Source organism: Cervus elaphus, chromosome 13 (assembly GCF_910594005.1).
Source record: "Cervus elaphus chromosome 13, mCerEla1.1, whole genome shotgun sequence".
Classification (NCBI taxonomy): Eukaryota; Metazoa; Chordata; class Mammalia; order Artiodactyla; family Cervidae; genus Cervus; species Cervus elaphus.
This window is the reverse complement of record NC_057827.1, coordinates 30,999,879-31,014,900: the sequence shown is the minus strand read 5'-3', so window position 1 is coordinate 31,014,900 and position 15,022 is coordinate 30,999,879. Positions and strand designations below refer to the sequence as shown.

General features: G+C 43.5%; 1 long non-coding RNA gene across 1 annotated transcript; it reads right to left on the bottom strand.

Annotated features, from left to right (window-relative positions):
- Positions 1 to 280: 280 nt before the first annotated feature.
- Positions 281 to 15,022, bottom strand: LOC122706822. Its single transcript, XR_006344471.1, has 3 exons — positions 14,595 to 15,022; positions 7,393 to 7,453; positions 281 to 712 (listed from the first exon to the last, which is right to left on the bottom strand). It is a non-coding gene; the product is annotated as an uncharacterized LOC122706822 (long non-coding RNA).

The window sequence follows — 15,022 nt, the reverse complement described above, 5'->3', positions numbered from 1 at the left end:
CCATACTGGGAGATGATCCTATCTCATCAAAGCCAAGGAGGTTTCTACAGGGATTCTTAGCATCCCATCTCCAGACCTTCAGAGCGACCTGGGAGGGGGGCAGTTTGCCTCAGAACAGTCATCAGCCCCCCAGATGGTTAAGCTCCTGGTACCTGGGGAGGGGGCTTCCCAAACCCTCCCTTGTGACTTTGGATCTGAGATACACTTGGAGTTACTTCAGAAGAAAAAGGGGGATAAAGGGCCAACAAGTTTGGAGAACACCGGGTTATGTAAAATTAAAGACGTTTATTAGTTGTAGGACTTCTCAGAGCCTTTCCACATCCTAACATGTGAATCTCTAAAAGGAAAATACAGTCTGCAAAATGGTCTCAGTTAGTTCATGTGGGACCATTTTTTGAGGATGTCTAGTCTCAGAGGAGCCCAGTTTAGAAGTTTAGGGAAGACTATTCCTGGGCAGACTTGATTCTCTAAGGAGCAGCATCACTGAATTAGGAACTCCTCACAGCAGAGATATTCCTCTTCATCTCAGGGGCTTAAAAAAAGTTTAATTGGTATCTTGGGAGGAGGGAACTGGGTGTGATGGGGAGAGAAATCTCAGCTAGCAAAGTTTTCCAGCACTAAGGGAAATTTCGGACTCATTGCTAACAATCTCATAGCCAGCGTTGTTTGTTGTTTGCTTGCTTTCTGAATCAACTGGGAGAGAAATGGTGACCTGAAAAAAATAGAGAGATTCAGTTCTGAGAAGAAGGAAATCCCGTGATTTTCCCCCCTCCCAACCCCGCCCCTCTGCCCCCAGACCTGGAGGGCATCACCCTAAGTGAAATAATTGAAATAAGTCAGAGAAAGAAAGGCAATGTATGATTTCCTTTATGTGTGGAATTTTTAAACGTTAAGCTTTTTTAGGCTCTCAGAGAAACCGAGTGGTGGTTACTACGGGCTGGGTGGTGGCAGGAATAGGGAGAAGCTATTGAAAGGTAGAAAGTTTCAGTTTAAGATGAACACATTTGAGTATCTCATGTACAGAGTGGTGATTAGAGCAATAATATTGAGTCACATGCCTGTGTATTGGGAAGAAAATAGACCTTAAGTGTTCTCACCACACACACACACACAATATATATATATATATATAAGAAGAGGGTGGAGATGGTAGCTAATACTATTGTGGTAATCATTTTGCAATTTATAAATGTATCAGATCAACACTTACACCTTAAACTTACACGACGTTGTGTGTTAATTATTTCAATAAAGTTGGAAAAAATAAACATAATGTGAGACCTTGGAACAGAGAAAGGAATTAGATAAAAGAACGTAAGTTTAGTTTTTTAAGGAGACTCCATGCTGTTCTCTATAGTGGCTGTATCAATTTACATTCACACCCACAGTGTAGGAGGGTTCCCTTTTCTCCACACCCTCTCCAGCATTCACTGTTTGTAGATTTTTTGATAATGGCCATTCTGACTGGTGTGAGGTGATACCTCATTGTAGTTTTGATTTTCATCTCTCTAATATTAAGTTATATTGAGCAGCTTTTCATGTGCCTCTTGGCCATCTGTATGTCTTCTTTAGAGATATGTCTATCTAGGTCTTCTGCCCATTTTTTGATTGGGTTGTTTGGTTCTTTTGCACAGGGAACTCAGCTTGGTACTCTGTGATGACTAGAGGAGTGGGAAGAGGGGGTGGGGTGAGAGGGAGGATCACTAGGGACGGGATATATGTATACATATGGCTGATTCATGCTGTTGTACAGCAGAAACTAACACAATATTGTAAAGAAATTATATTCCAATAAAAATAAATTAAAATAAAAAAAACTAAGGAAATATGAATAAAGCATAATCTTTAGTTAGTGATAATATGTTGATATTGGCTCATTAACTGTAACAATATACCACAATATATGGGGCTTTCCCAGGTGACACAGTTTTAAAGAATCCACCTGCCAATGCAGGATACACAGCTTTGATCACTGGGTTGGGAAGAACCCCTGGAGAAGGAAATGGCAACCCATTCCAGTACTTTTGCATGGAAAATCTCATGGACAGAGGAATATGGCGGGCTGCAGTCCATGAGATCACAAAGAGTTGGACATAACTGAGTGACTGTCCACACACACACGCACCATAGTATATGTTGTTGTTGTTTAGTCATTAAGTTGTATATATGCTACCAGAATAATGTATTGGAGAAGGAAATGGCAACCCACTCCAGTATGCTTGCCTGGGAAATCTCATGGACAGAGGAGCTTGGCGGGATACAGTCCAAGGGGTCACACAGAGCCAGACAGGACTTAGCAATTAAACGAACAAAAACAAAAACAGTGTATATAACATATATACATTTATATTCTAGTATAAATGGACCATAATAATATGTTAATATTATTAAAGAGTATAGGGGAGATGGAAACTATCTATACTGTCTTTTCTCTTTTTATTTTTATTTATTTTACGTTTTATTTTCTTAACACCAAAAACATTTTGTATTGGGGTATAGCCAATTAACAATGTTGTGATAGTTTCAGATGAACCGTGAAGGGATTCAGCTATACATATACATGTATCCATTCTCCCCCAATCCCCCTCCCATCCAGGGTATGCTGCTGCTGCTGCTAAGTCGCTTCAGTTGTGTCCAGAGTATACTGTCTTCTCAATTTTTCTATAAATCTAAAACTGTTTTTAAAATTAAAGTCTACTTAAAATTTTTTTTAAAAGTAAAATGCGGGAATCTTTCTTGCTGTATCTAGAACCGAACCTTACAGACCATAAGCTCTATGCTCTCACGCTGGCCACCCTCCTCCAGAGCATCCTGCCTGGGCCTGTTTTTCACATACTTTTTGGGGGATTTTCATCAAACAATTAAAAATCAAAGAGTCACTGTTAATGGAAACATGATTCAAGCGACAATGAGTATTTGATTCCCAGAATGTTTTGTTTGAAGCATTACTGAGATTTACAGGATGTTCCTAAATTTTTATTTTGGTGCATTTTTTTTCTTCATTGATTATTGCAACCAAATTGGGTGAAACCCAAATTTTAGTAGCTGTGAAGCATTGCTCAGAAGAGATGAGGCTGGTAGGAGATAGGCTGATGAAGACCATTATGAGCACTTCCTTTCCAACAATGTATGAGGTAGAAACAACCAGGGTGCCAGGTAGCCAGGGGAAGCCCCGTGTGTAGAATGTGTGTGTGTCCAAGGCATCTTTCAGGGCCCAGCAGTGAGAAGGCACAGCTGGCTTCCTAAGGCTGAAGTTCCTTCTTTTATCTCCCAGCGAGTCTGTGCTGTTGCAGTCAGCTGCTATAAACAAAGTCAGACGGAGGCAAAACAACTTCTTGCATGGTTCCTGTCCAAACGTCTCCTCTGAAACACAGACATCTCAAAGGAAGACAAGGTCACATTGACTTCCACATAATTGGACCCACATTTCGGGAGATGTGCCACTGTTCCAGAGTGAAGGTTGAAGAAGCATTAACCACCAGTGCTCAGAATTTGTAAGAAGAGCCCTCCTCAGTCCCACCAGAGAGCAGAAGATGACATCGTGGAATTAGACATGTGGCGATTCCACCATCGAGATGCGGTGGGTCTTCTTACATGTGGTTGATTGGTTTGCAGATTAACTAGCCATCAGGAATTTGATGAGAAGAAAAACCAGCTCAGAAAAGTGTTCTCTCCTGAGGACTCCCAGAAGCTCCAGCCACGAGCAAACCAGCCCCCAGAAGCACAAGGCACATCTTCTCCTGTGCCCAGACTGGCTGCCCCAGTTCCTGGATTTATGGACGGTGACTGCAGCCATGAAATTAGAAGGCACTTGCTCCTTGGAAGGAAAGCTATGACAAACCTAGACAGCATATTAAAAAGCAGAGGCATCACTGCCAAGAAAGGTCCATGTAGTCAAAGCTATGGTTTTTCCAGTAGTCACGTACAGATGTGAGAATTGGTCCATAAAGAAAGTTGAGTGCCAAAGAATTGATGCTTTTGAGAGTGTGCTGGAAAAGGGAACCCTCTTACACTGTTGGTGGGAGTGCAAACTAGTACAGTCACAATGGAGAACAGTGTGGAGATTCCTTAAAAAACTGGAAATAGAACTGCTATACGACCCAGCAATCCCACTGCTGGGCATACACACTGAGGAAACCAGAATTGAAAGAGACATGTGTACCCCAATGTTCATCAAATCGCTGTTTACAATAGCTAGGACATGGAAGCAACCTAGATGTCCATAGGCAGACAAATGGATAAGAAAGCTGTGGTACATATACACAATGGAATATTACTCCGCTATTAAAAAGAAGGTATTTGAGTCAGTTCTGATGAGGTGGATGAAACTGGAGCCTATTATACAGAGTAAAGTAAGTCAGAAAGAAAAACACCAATATAGTATATTAATGCATATATATGGAATTTAGAAAGATGGTAACGATGATCCTATATGCGAGATAGCAAAAGATACACATGTAAAGAACAGACTTTTGGACTCTGTAGGAGAAGGCAAGGGTGGGATGATTTGAGAGAATAGCATTGAAACATGTATATTATCATATGTGAAACAGATCATCAGTCCAGGTTTGATGCATGAGACAGGGTGCTCAGGGCTGGTGCATTGGCATGACCATGAGGGATGGGATGGGGAGGGAGGTGGGAGGGGGGGTTCAGGATGGGGAACACATGTACACCCATGGCTGACTCATGTCAATGTATGGCAAAAACCACTACAATATTGTAAAGTAATTAGCCTCCAATTAAAATAAATAATTTTTTAAAAAAAGAATTGATGCTTTCAAATTGTGGTGCTGGAGAAGACTCTTGAGGGCCTGTTTAACTGCAAGGAGATCAAACTAGTCAATCCTAAAGGAAATCAACCCTGAATCTTCATTGGAAGGACTGATGCTGAAGTTGAAGCTCCGATACTTTGGCCACCTGATGCGAAGAGCTGACTCACTGGAAAATACTGAAGGCAAAAGGAGAAGGGGGTGGTTGAGGATGAGATGGATTGATAACATCACCAACTCAATGGACATGAATTTGAGCAAACTCCAGGAGATAGTGAAGGACAGGTAAGCCTGGTGTGCTGCAGTCCATGGGGTTGAAAAGAGTTGGACAGGACTCAGCAACTGAACAACAACAACAACTGCACCAGTGTGAGGCTCCTACAAAGCTCTGAGGCAGTTGGTCATTTCCACCACAAAATCACCAGCTTTCTTTTTACTGCAGAGATTATTCTGGAAACTAAAATACAGTCAATGTTTGGTTGTTGTTGTTTTTTTTGCCCATGTGCTTGTGATTCCAGGACATATCATCTGCCAACATTGCAACATAACCCATTGAGAAACCAAAATAAATAAAGAGAAGAGAAAAAGGAAAAATGAAGAGAAAGCACCCAGGATTAGATAGGAAGCTGCTGTCCATTTGGACTCTATTGGGCTGTGTCCTCCACTGAATAATGACCAGAGCTCTGTCTTCACCAGTCTAGAGACATATGGAGAGGAGGAGGGGATGCGAAAAGGCTGCTGCCAATATTCAACTGTTGATCGGAGAAGCACCCTTTGGAGAATGACCTATGCATTTTGGTCTATGTGGCCCCTGAGATTCACCAGAAAGACCCTCTGCTTTTCAGACGGAGAGGGGTGAGCTTCCCAGGCATGTGTCCCAGATGTTTAAGGCTCTTCTTTCCCCAAAGTAGCAAAACCTTCCTTGTTCTTCTGACAGTTGGTGGAAGATTTCCAGAGCCATGGAGTCAGAGTCTATGGTGATCAAAGGTTTTGATGGATCTGTCAGTCTCTGCCTGATCAAGTTTTCCATTTATTTTTATGACTATCCTTGATCGCAGTATCAAAGGCCTTCAAGTCCACTCTGACCTTCCTCATGTGTACAGGTATTGTTTGATGACATGTGAATTTTTACAAAGTAAATGTATTTGTTTGATAAATCTACCACTTCAGCTTTGTTTCAAAGATTCTGCCAATGGGGTCATAGGTCATAAGTCAACACTACCTGGTTTTAAAATGTATGTAAATAATTCAGAAATATGGAAAGTAGATGCTCACTCCTGCAGCCATTTCCAGGAGCAGTATAGTCTGTCGAGCAGGTATGAGTCAAGCATCAAATGAGACTTTCAGAAGAAGGCCTTTGGAACAGGCCTCTAGGTCAGGATTCACAAATGGCCAGTGCTGGCCCGAGCACTTGACACTCCCCAGGGCTTTCTCACCCCTCCCTGGACACCTGTATTAATAATGAAAGGCCTCAAGTCAATAATCTAATCTTCAGCCTTGGAACACTACAAAAAAAAAAAACAAACAGCAAACTAAACCTGAATCAAGCAGAAGGAAGGAAATAAGACTAGAGTAGAAAGAAATATAATAGAGAATAGGAGAACAATAGAAGAAATCAATGAAACCAAAAGCTGTTTTCTTGGAAAGATAAACACCATTGATAAGTTAGTTAACTAACCAAGAAAAAAAAAAAAAGAAGAAGACTCAAGTTAGTAAAATCAAGAGAGAAAGACGGGATACCACAACTGATCTTCTGGAAATAAAAAGGATAATTTTAAGGGAAAACCATAAACAACTACATGCCAACAAATAAAAACCCAGATGTAATGAATAAATTCCTGAAAAGATACAAATTATTGAGACTGCCTCAAGAAGAAACAGAAAAGTCGGAGTAGATTTATGAAAAGCGAAGAGCTTGAACTATTAACTTTACAACTTCCCACAAAGAAAACCCCAGGCTCAGATGATTTCACTTGTAAATTCCATCAAACTTGTAAAGAAGAATTAATACTAATCTTTCACCAACTCTTACAGAAAATAGAAGGTGAAACATTTCCCAGGTCATTCTGTGAAGCCAGGATTATCCTGATTAAAAAACAAGCAAACAAAAATAAATAAATAAATAAAAAACAAGCAAACAAACAATAAAACTGGATAAGAGCATTGCAAGAAATGAAAACTATTCTTATTAAGACACCATTTCTTAATAAGATGGACAAAAAATCCAAAAGTTTAATAGCACATTCTATAGACAAAGCTGTGGGGAAACAATTCTCATAAAATACTGGTGGAAATGCAAGATGGTGCAGCCTCTATGGTGGAGAAGGCAATGGCAACCCACTCCAGTGTTCTTGCCTGGAGAATCCCAGGGACGGCGGAGCCTGGTGGGCTGCCGTCTGTGGAGTCGCACAGAGTTGGACGCGACTGAAGCAACTTAGCAGCAGCAGCAGCAACCTCTATGGAGGGAAACTTTGCAATGTTAGCAAAATTACGTGTGCATTTACCCTTAATTCCAATAATCTCACTTCTAGGAAACTAGCCTAGAGATGACTGGCAAAATACAAAAGGACACACGGCAAGGCTTTTTGCTGCTCGGTGATTTGTAAAGACCAAAACTCACCCAAGTGTCCATCTGGTTGAATCAATTTTCATGCATTCACTCACGGATTCAGGTTACACAGCTACAAAAAAGAAATGAGACACGGCTAAGTAATGCCTCCCAAAAGTGGAGAAGATAAGTACAAAAAGCAAGGTGGGAAAAAGTGTATAAAGTCCTCTATCAGTTCCATGAAAAAAATACATGTGTCTGTATAGACACAGAATTAATATTATATACTAATACTCAGAATGAGAAAGATTAAAACAAAAAATATTTTAAAGTTTACTTTACACTTTAAATAAACTTTAGGAAGAAATAGATATAGTAGTCAGACACTTCTGAAAAAACCTTTGCAGTTTTGAGTTTGCAATAATGTAATCATTTTATATAATTATAAAACAAAATTAAATTGAGAAGTCAATGTCTAAAAACCCAGGGGAAAATTCCATAAGTGAATCCAACTATGTATCATTTTTGCAGAGTAGCCACACAAGGCAGAATCATTTTAGGTGATGTGAAAACCCTGATGGGATATGTGTGTGTGAGTGCTAAGTCCCTTCAGTTGGGTCCAACTGTTTGCGACCCCATGGACTATAGCCGGCCAGGTTCCTCTGTCCATGAGATTCTCTAGGCAAAATACTGGAGTGGGTTGCCAGGCCATCCTCCAGCAGATCTTCTTGACCCAGGGATAGATCTGGTGTCTCTTCTGTCTTCCACATTGGCAGGTGAGTTCTTTAGCACTGAGCCACCTGGGAAGTCCTTGATGGGATATACCTCAGACCAAAAAGAAAAATAAAACAACATTTTAAACCGCTTTCAGTAATTTATGGGTCACAGTAATACTGTTGCTCTGAAACTTTACCTAAGGTAAAGCAAAAGAGAAACTGTGTCAATGACCTGAAGATAAGAGAGCATAAAGAAAAAGAGACATAAATATAAAATCAAGGACTTTAAAGAAAATCACTCTTTTTAAATCTGAATGGGAAATTATCAGTATGAACTCATGATGAATTTTCTTTTATGTATATTATATAAATTAATATATGTGATAAAAATCATATATTTTTATTAACATAACCTGTTAGCATATCATGTTCCTTTCTGGTCCGTTTTTCTCTAAGTATATTTTTATAGCTGGAATCAAACTGTACATAAAATTTACTCATATTTTCCTCCTAGGATTAATCATATTGAAAGTTAAAATATTAAAATAGAATATATTAAAATATTAACAATATTTTTAAAATAATGTTTTATTCAACTGCAAACATCCAAAATATCATTTCAACATGCAATCAGTAAAAAATATGATCACCAGTCTTGGCCATTTCATGTGTTTTATGCTAGATTTCATCTCAAATTGAACGGGCCAAGTTTTATGTTCTCAGTTAGCAGGCAGATGGGACTGGGGCCACAGTGTTGCACGTGGGGGCTGGGCACCGTGTTGCAGTCCCAGGGGGCTGGGCTCAGCATGCCGGCCCCAGGGAGGATGGGCATTGGCTTGCAGAGGTCTGGGGATCCTATTCTCTTCATCTTATCTGATCCTGAGAAGGGCCTAAATGACCAGTGACAGTCGTGTCCACTGACTGGTGAGCCACTTACTGGCTGGCTGGGATGGGGCTGGTCCATGGTTCTGCAGCCATGGTGGGGCTGGCCATAGAGGCAGCCACAGGGAAGGCAGGAGGCCTCCCTGGTTGCTCCAGTCTGATTCCTGATGCCCCAGAAGTGCCCAGCATCCAAAATTCTGCCTCGAGCCACGCAGTCAGACCTACAGCCACCTGCAGCGGCCCCCTCTGCCCAGAAAGACTCCTGCTAAAAGCTGTGAGCCCATCAGGGGTGTGGTCTACAGGGTACATAACCCTGCTGCCAGGCCAGAGCTGCTTCAGGGCAGGCACTGCCGACTCATTCCAGGCTGTGTGCATGGGCAAAGCTTGGCAGGAGTCACACTTTACCCAACCCCGGCACTCACTCTGCTGGGACAAAGCCATCAACCTTTAGTGGGCAGAGACCCAAGACAAGCTGCTGAAAGCAAAGGATAGACCTCCCCTCCCCAGGCCCCCTGCACAGTCCTGCATCCACCTCCAAATTTCAGAGGCTCCCCAAGCCCCTAGGCATCCCCCAGGTGTGGTTACGTCCTATGGCCAGGTGTGGTTACGTCCTGCTGCAGCTGGTGGTGGGGGCTGGTCCCAGGCTTGGCCTGCAGTCCCGGGAGCTCTACAGGGGGGACCTGACAGCCTGGGCCAGTTAGGGTCCTGCCCGCCTCTCACAATGTCTGGGCAAACAGCCTCCTGACTCATATGATCCTCAGTCTCCTCATCTATAAAATGTGAACTCCCCTAACGCCCCTTGCGTCCAGTCTGCCTGTATCTCTGTTGGCTCCTCTGTGATGACAGAGGGAACCCAGGCTGAGGAGACTTGCAGCCTCCTCTGCTGGGGAGGCGTTCCTTGTGTGGAAGGCCATGGTGGGGAGAATTTCAGGGCTCGGGTTTCTTCTTTCCTCAATTCATGTCCATTGAATCAGTGATGTTATTTAACCATCTCATCCTCTTCCGCCCCCTTCTCCTTTTGCCCTCAATCTTTCCCCACATCAGGGTCTTTTCCAATGAGTCAGTTCTTCCCATCAGGTGGCCAAAATATTGGAGCTTCAGCATCAGTCCTTCCAATGAATATTCAGGGTTGATTTCCTTTAAGACTGACCTGTTTGATCTCCTTGATCACTGGACTAATCATTACAGCAAACCTCAGAAACTCTCATCACGGTAGTTGTGGGGTGACTGTGGACATAGATCGCTCGGGCTGTGGTTGGAGTGGGGACCTGGGGGCTCAGGAGCACCAAGAGAAGGCTGACAGTCACATGGGACTCACGTCCACCTCGACCTCTGGCCCAGCCTCAGATGATTTCAAAGGATTAGGGTAATTAGGGCACTGCCTTCAAGCCAGGAGCCTGCTGAAAGAGCCAGTTATGTCCAATTGTCTCAATTATGCAAACAGTGCTGACATTTTTAGCTGGGAAGGGCTGCTGGAGGAAGGGTCACTTCAAAGGGAAAGTTCTTGCTCCCCTCCTCCCGCCTCCCCAGACCCCAAGGCTGCTTTTGTGGCATCGACATTGAACAGTCTGGTGGGGTGGGCTGGGCTGTGGCTTCCTTTTTGGGCCTTGAAGCGAGGTCACAAGCCTCATGGGGATCATGAGGGCTCAGTATGGGGGCTCACGTGCTCCTCATGTGGACGCCCCCTCTTAAAGGGTGGGCCCTCCTCAGTGAGCCTCCTGCCTGGCCAGAGGAGGCGGCGGAAAGAGGTCAGCTGCACCCTCTTGGCCCCGTGCTGGGGCAGGTAAGCTCAGGTGTGGGGGAGTGCAGGTGCGCTGTGACAGGTAAGCTCAGGCATGGGGAAGTGTTGCAGGTGTAGGACTCAGATTCCTGGGGCCTCCAGCTCCTCTCCTGTGGAGCATGGCTGAACAAGGTCATGTGGGAAGGGCCAGTGAATCCATGTTCCCTGAAGGGACAAGCCTATGGAACCGGCCACCACCAGGCTCCAATGTCTAAATGCAGCTGCTGGGGTTCTGCTGAGAAGCCCCAGCTCCAGGGCTTGGCCTCCTGGCCTTCACTCCCTAGCATCTTACCTTTGTCCCCTGATTCCTGCAGAATGTGCATCTGTGTGTCTTCCTCTTGGCCGGGATATCCCTGTAAGCCTTTATCAGCTGACATTTTAGCCATTAGTTGAAACCTCGGCAGAAAGATTGATTGGCTGTGAAGGAAGATGGAGGTTCCTTCTTACTGCTAGGGGACGGGAGGTGGGAAATGGGAGTTGGCTTCCAGAAGCCAGTTCACCTGCCAGTGCAGGAGACCCAGGAGATGTGTGTTTGATCCCTGGAGGAAGGCATGACCCCTGGAAGAGGGCATGACAACCCACTCCAGTATACTTGCCTGGGAAATCCTATGGACAGAGGAGCCTGGCGGGCTACAGTCCATGGGGTCACAAAGCGTTGGACACAACTTAGCATGCACACACGCCCAAGTCCAACAACTGCACAACTAAGGATCTGTCCTAAGGAAATAATCCTGACAGATTAATGTAAATATAAGCCAACATTTATAGAGCGCTATTTACTACAGTAAGACACAGGGGACAATCCAAATGCTGAAATAGAGGACTGGACACATAATCATGGTCTATCTACAAGGTAAAATGTAGTCTTTTTTTTTTTATGTGGATCATTTTAAAGTCTACTTAATTTGTTACAATACTGCTTCTGTTGTATGTTTTAGGTTTTAGGCCTTGAGCCATCAAGGATTTTAGCTCCCTAACCAGGGATAAAATTCTCTTCTCTAGCCCTGGAAAGTGAAGTCTTAACCACTGGACCACCAGGGAAGTCTTTGTAATGTATTAACTTTTTAAACGACAGAGAAGAGTGAATAATGACAAAGCAGGGATAATCATATTTTCCATTACACATGCATGTACACGCTCACACACACACACACGTCTTATCTATTCTTGGAAAAAGCCAAGGAATACGTTGAAATACTAGCCATTATTTTAAATGCAGTTTGTATGTGTGATGTTTATTTATTCCTTTGTACATTTCTTTTTCTTTTACTTTAACAATATTCGATAATGAATACATTTTCATTTTGTTACCAGAAAATTTTTAAACTATAGCAAATATTAACAAAAATAGTGGGAATGTGGGGAAGATTGAAAATATTCACAGGATTTGTTCTCAGCTGACCAGGGGTAGGAGACAGGAATAAAAGAAGGGAGAGAGGTTGGGAGAAAAAAGACAAGACAGATTTGCTGAGTCTGAGGTAAGTATTTATGGAGGAATTAAGAGGGACGATTGGTCTCTCTGGGAGAGGACCTTAGTAATACAGGTCTGATTTTGGGAAAGGGTTGTCTTTGGGAATGTTTACCAAATTACATTTTGCAAGGTATTGAGCAGCATTTAAAAAATATATATATATACATATATATATATAATCTGATTTGTTTATTTATGGCTGTGATAGCTCTTCACTGCTGTGTGGGTATCACTCTAGTTGTGGCCAGTGGGGGCTACTCTCTAGTTGTGGTGCTCAGGCTTCTCTTATCGCAGAGCACGGACTCTAGGGCATACAGACTTCAATAATTGTGGCTCCTGGGCTCTAGAGCACAGGCTTCATTGCTCCACAGCATGTGGGATCTTTCCGGATCAGGGATCGAATCCATGTCTCCTAGGTTGGCAGGAGGATTCTTTACCACTGAACCCCCAGGGAAGCCCCTCAAGCAGCAGTTTTGGCTCATGGCATTTGCAGTGATCATTCCCTGCCGTGTATTTTAGGCACCAGAAAATGTAACAGGAAATGTCAACCAGTACCGAGGGTATTTGCTGTCATGGTTTATGTTTTATTAGTTATTTTTCAGCAGAAGTCAGGGCTTGTGTTGGGTTTGGCTCCTTCGAAACTTCATTTATTTGCTTTGCAAAGTTGATAAGTACAAGGCACAGAAAGATGTGCGGACGTTTTAAGTGGTTGGTCTCTATTTTGAACTAAGTGAAAACAAAGCAGACTTTCTATTAACTTACAGGTCTCTTGACTTGGAGCACTAGGTATTCTTAGAAAATTCTCTCTTGCTTTGTTTGAAAATGTTTTAAAGATGTCCTATAATTTTGTGTGCATGCGTGCACGTTTGTGTGTGTGTGTTAAAGTTCTAGATCTGGGAAAATAGAAGCCCTCATCCAGAGGACTAATGAGACCCCGTCCCTGACCTAGAGATTAATGGTGTTCAGCATTTAAACACCTCCATTAAAAAGACAGTCACCAGGGATATATTAATATGCAGAGAGATCTGTCCCCAGACATCATTGTACATTGTAGAGTAGCTGTATCCAAACAAAAATAAGCCATGTTAAAAAAAATTAGTGAAATATAAAAACATATTTAACTCAATATATCCCCAATATGATAATTTCAAAAGGTGGTCAACATAAAAAGCGTATTAGTGAGTTACTTTTTGTCTGTTTTTGAATGCATTCATACCTAGTAGCTCAGTTGTGTCTGACTGTTGTGTAGAAACAACAGTCCAGTTGTGTCCACAGACACCATGGACTGTAGCCTGCAAGGCTCCTCTGTCCATGGGATTCTCTAGGCAAGAATACTGAAGTGGGTTGCCATTCCCTTCTCTAGGGAATCTTCTCAGGAATCAAACCCACTTCTCCTGCATCTCCTGCATTGGCAAGCAGATTCTTTACCACTGAGCCACCTGGGAAAATCCTCCCAAACACTTTTTCTTTTCTTTCTTTCTTTTCTGGGGTTGGAGGAGTGGGGTGACGGTACTACAAAGCACATAGGATCTTAGCTCCCCAAACAGGGATCAGATCCACACCCCCTGCATTGGAAGGTGAAGTCTTAATCACTGGACCTTCAGGGAAATCCCCACTTTTCTTTCTAAGGTCTAGTGTTAGACATGGAAAATGATAACTTGCTGTTTTACATGTAAATTCACAGCATATCCCAACTCAGACCAGCCAGATTTAAGATGCTCCATAAGCTACCTGTGGCTGCCATCTTGAACTCGACATTTATACCTCAAGGTTGGTTCTTGCACAGCTAGATCGTGCCAGCAAAATCTTATTACAACTTTTTTTTTTACTCAAAATAGAGATAGTTCTTTCTCTATCCTCCTTAAAGGGAGGACCTCAAAAGCATCTGCCCATTTTGGAGAAAATTTTTTGAATCTGCCAGAGAAGACAGATGTGTGATGAGAGACAGAGCCATGCAGGGAAGTCAGGCCAGCCACCTGGCCAAGAGACTGGCCAAGCCTGTGGCTTCACCATGTCACTGTGTCTTATGTCTCGATGCCCCCTAACTTCCCAGTTGTTGTTCAGTCACTCAGTCGTGTCAAACTCTTTGCAACCCCATAAACTGCAGCATGCCAGGCTTCTCTGTCCACCACTATCTCTCAGAGTTTGCTCAAACTCATGTCCATTGAGTCAGTGATGCCATCCAACCATCACCTTCCAGAGTCCCTACCAAAGCCCTAACCCCTCCACTGCCTGTTTCCTCATCTGTGAAACCACATTGAGGGAGCCCATGGTCTCCACATGGCCCCCACCCCAAATGCATCCAGATTTGAGCAGGCATCACTGTGCCCATCACAGCAGAGAGGGGAGGCCTGTCATTCTTCCCTGTCCTGCTGTCCCCTCTTCAAGAGCACTTTCCCCTTGTCTCCTGTGTGGGGGGACTCACCACCTCTTGCAGCTGTGCGGGAGGTCTGTCAGCCGGAGTCCCCACATCCTCAGGGCAGTGCAGGGCAGCCAGAGGTCAAGGTTTTCACACGGGGACCTCTCTTGCAGTTAATAACAGCAGCAAATTCTCCTCCTGATACAAGGGTCAAACCAAGTCCACGTGTGGGCCCCATGCAGCCCTGGATGAGAGCGAGCGCAAGGCGTCTGCTCTAAATAGACACATGAGACCAGCGGTTTCTTTCAGCTAAATTGGTCCGCAAATCACCATTTCACTGTGGCCTTTGCTGTTAATTTTGGCCCAAGAAGCAGGGCCACTGAGTAAACAGAGACTCACCCAGCAGCAAACCAGCTCTTAGTTCCGAAGCCACTTCCTGAGGCCCAGACCAGGCTGCCCCGTCGCCCCAGCCCCACCCTCCCCACCTTCCCTGG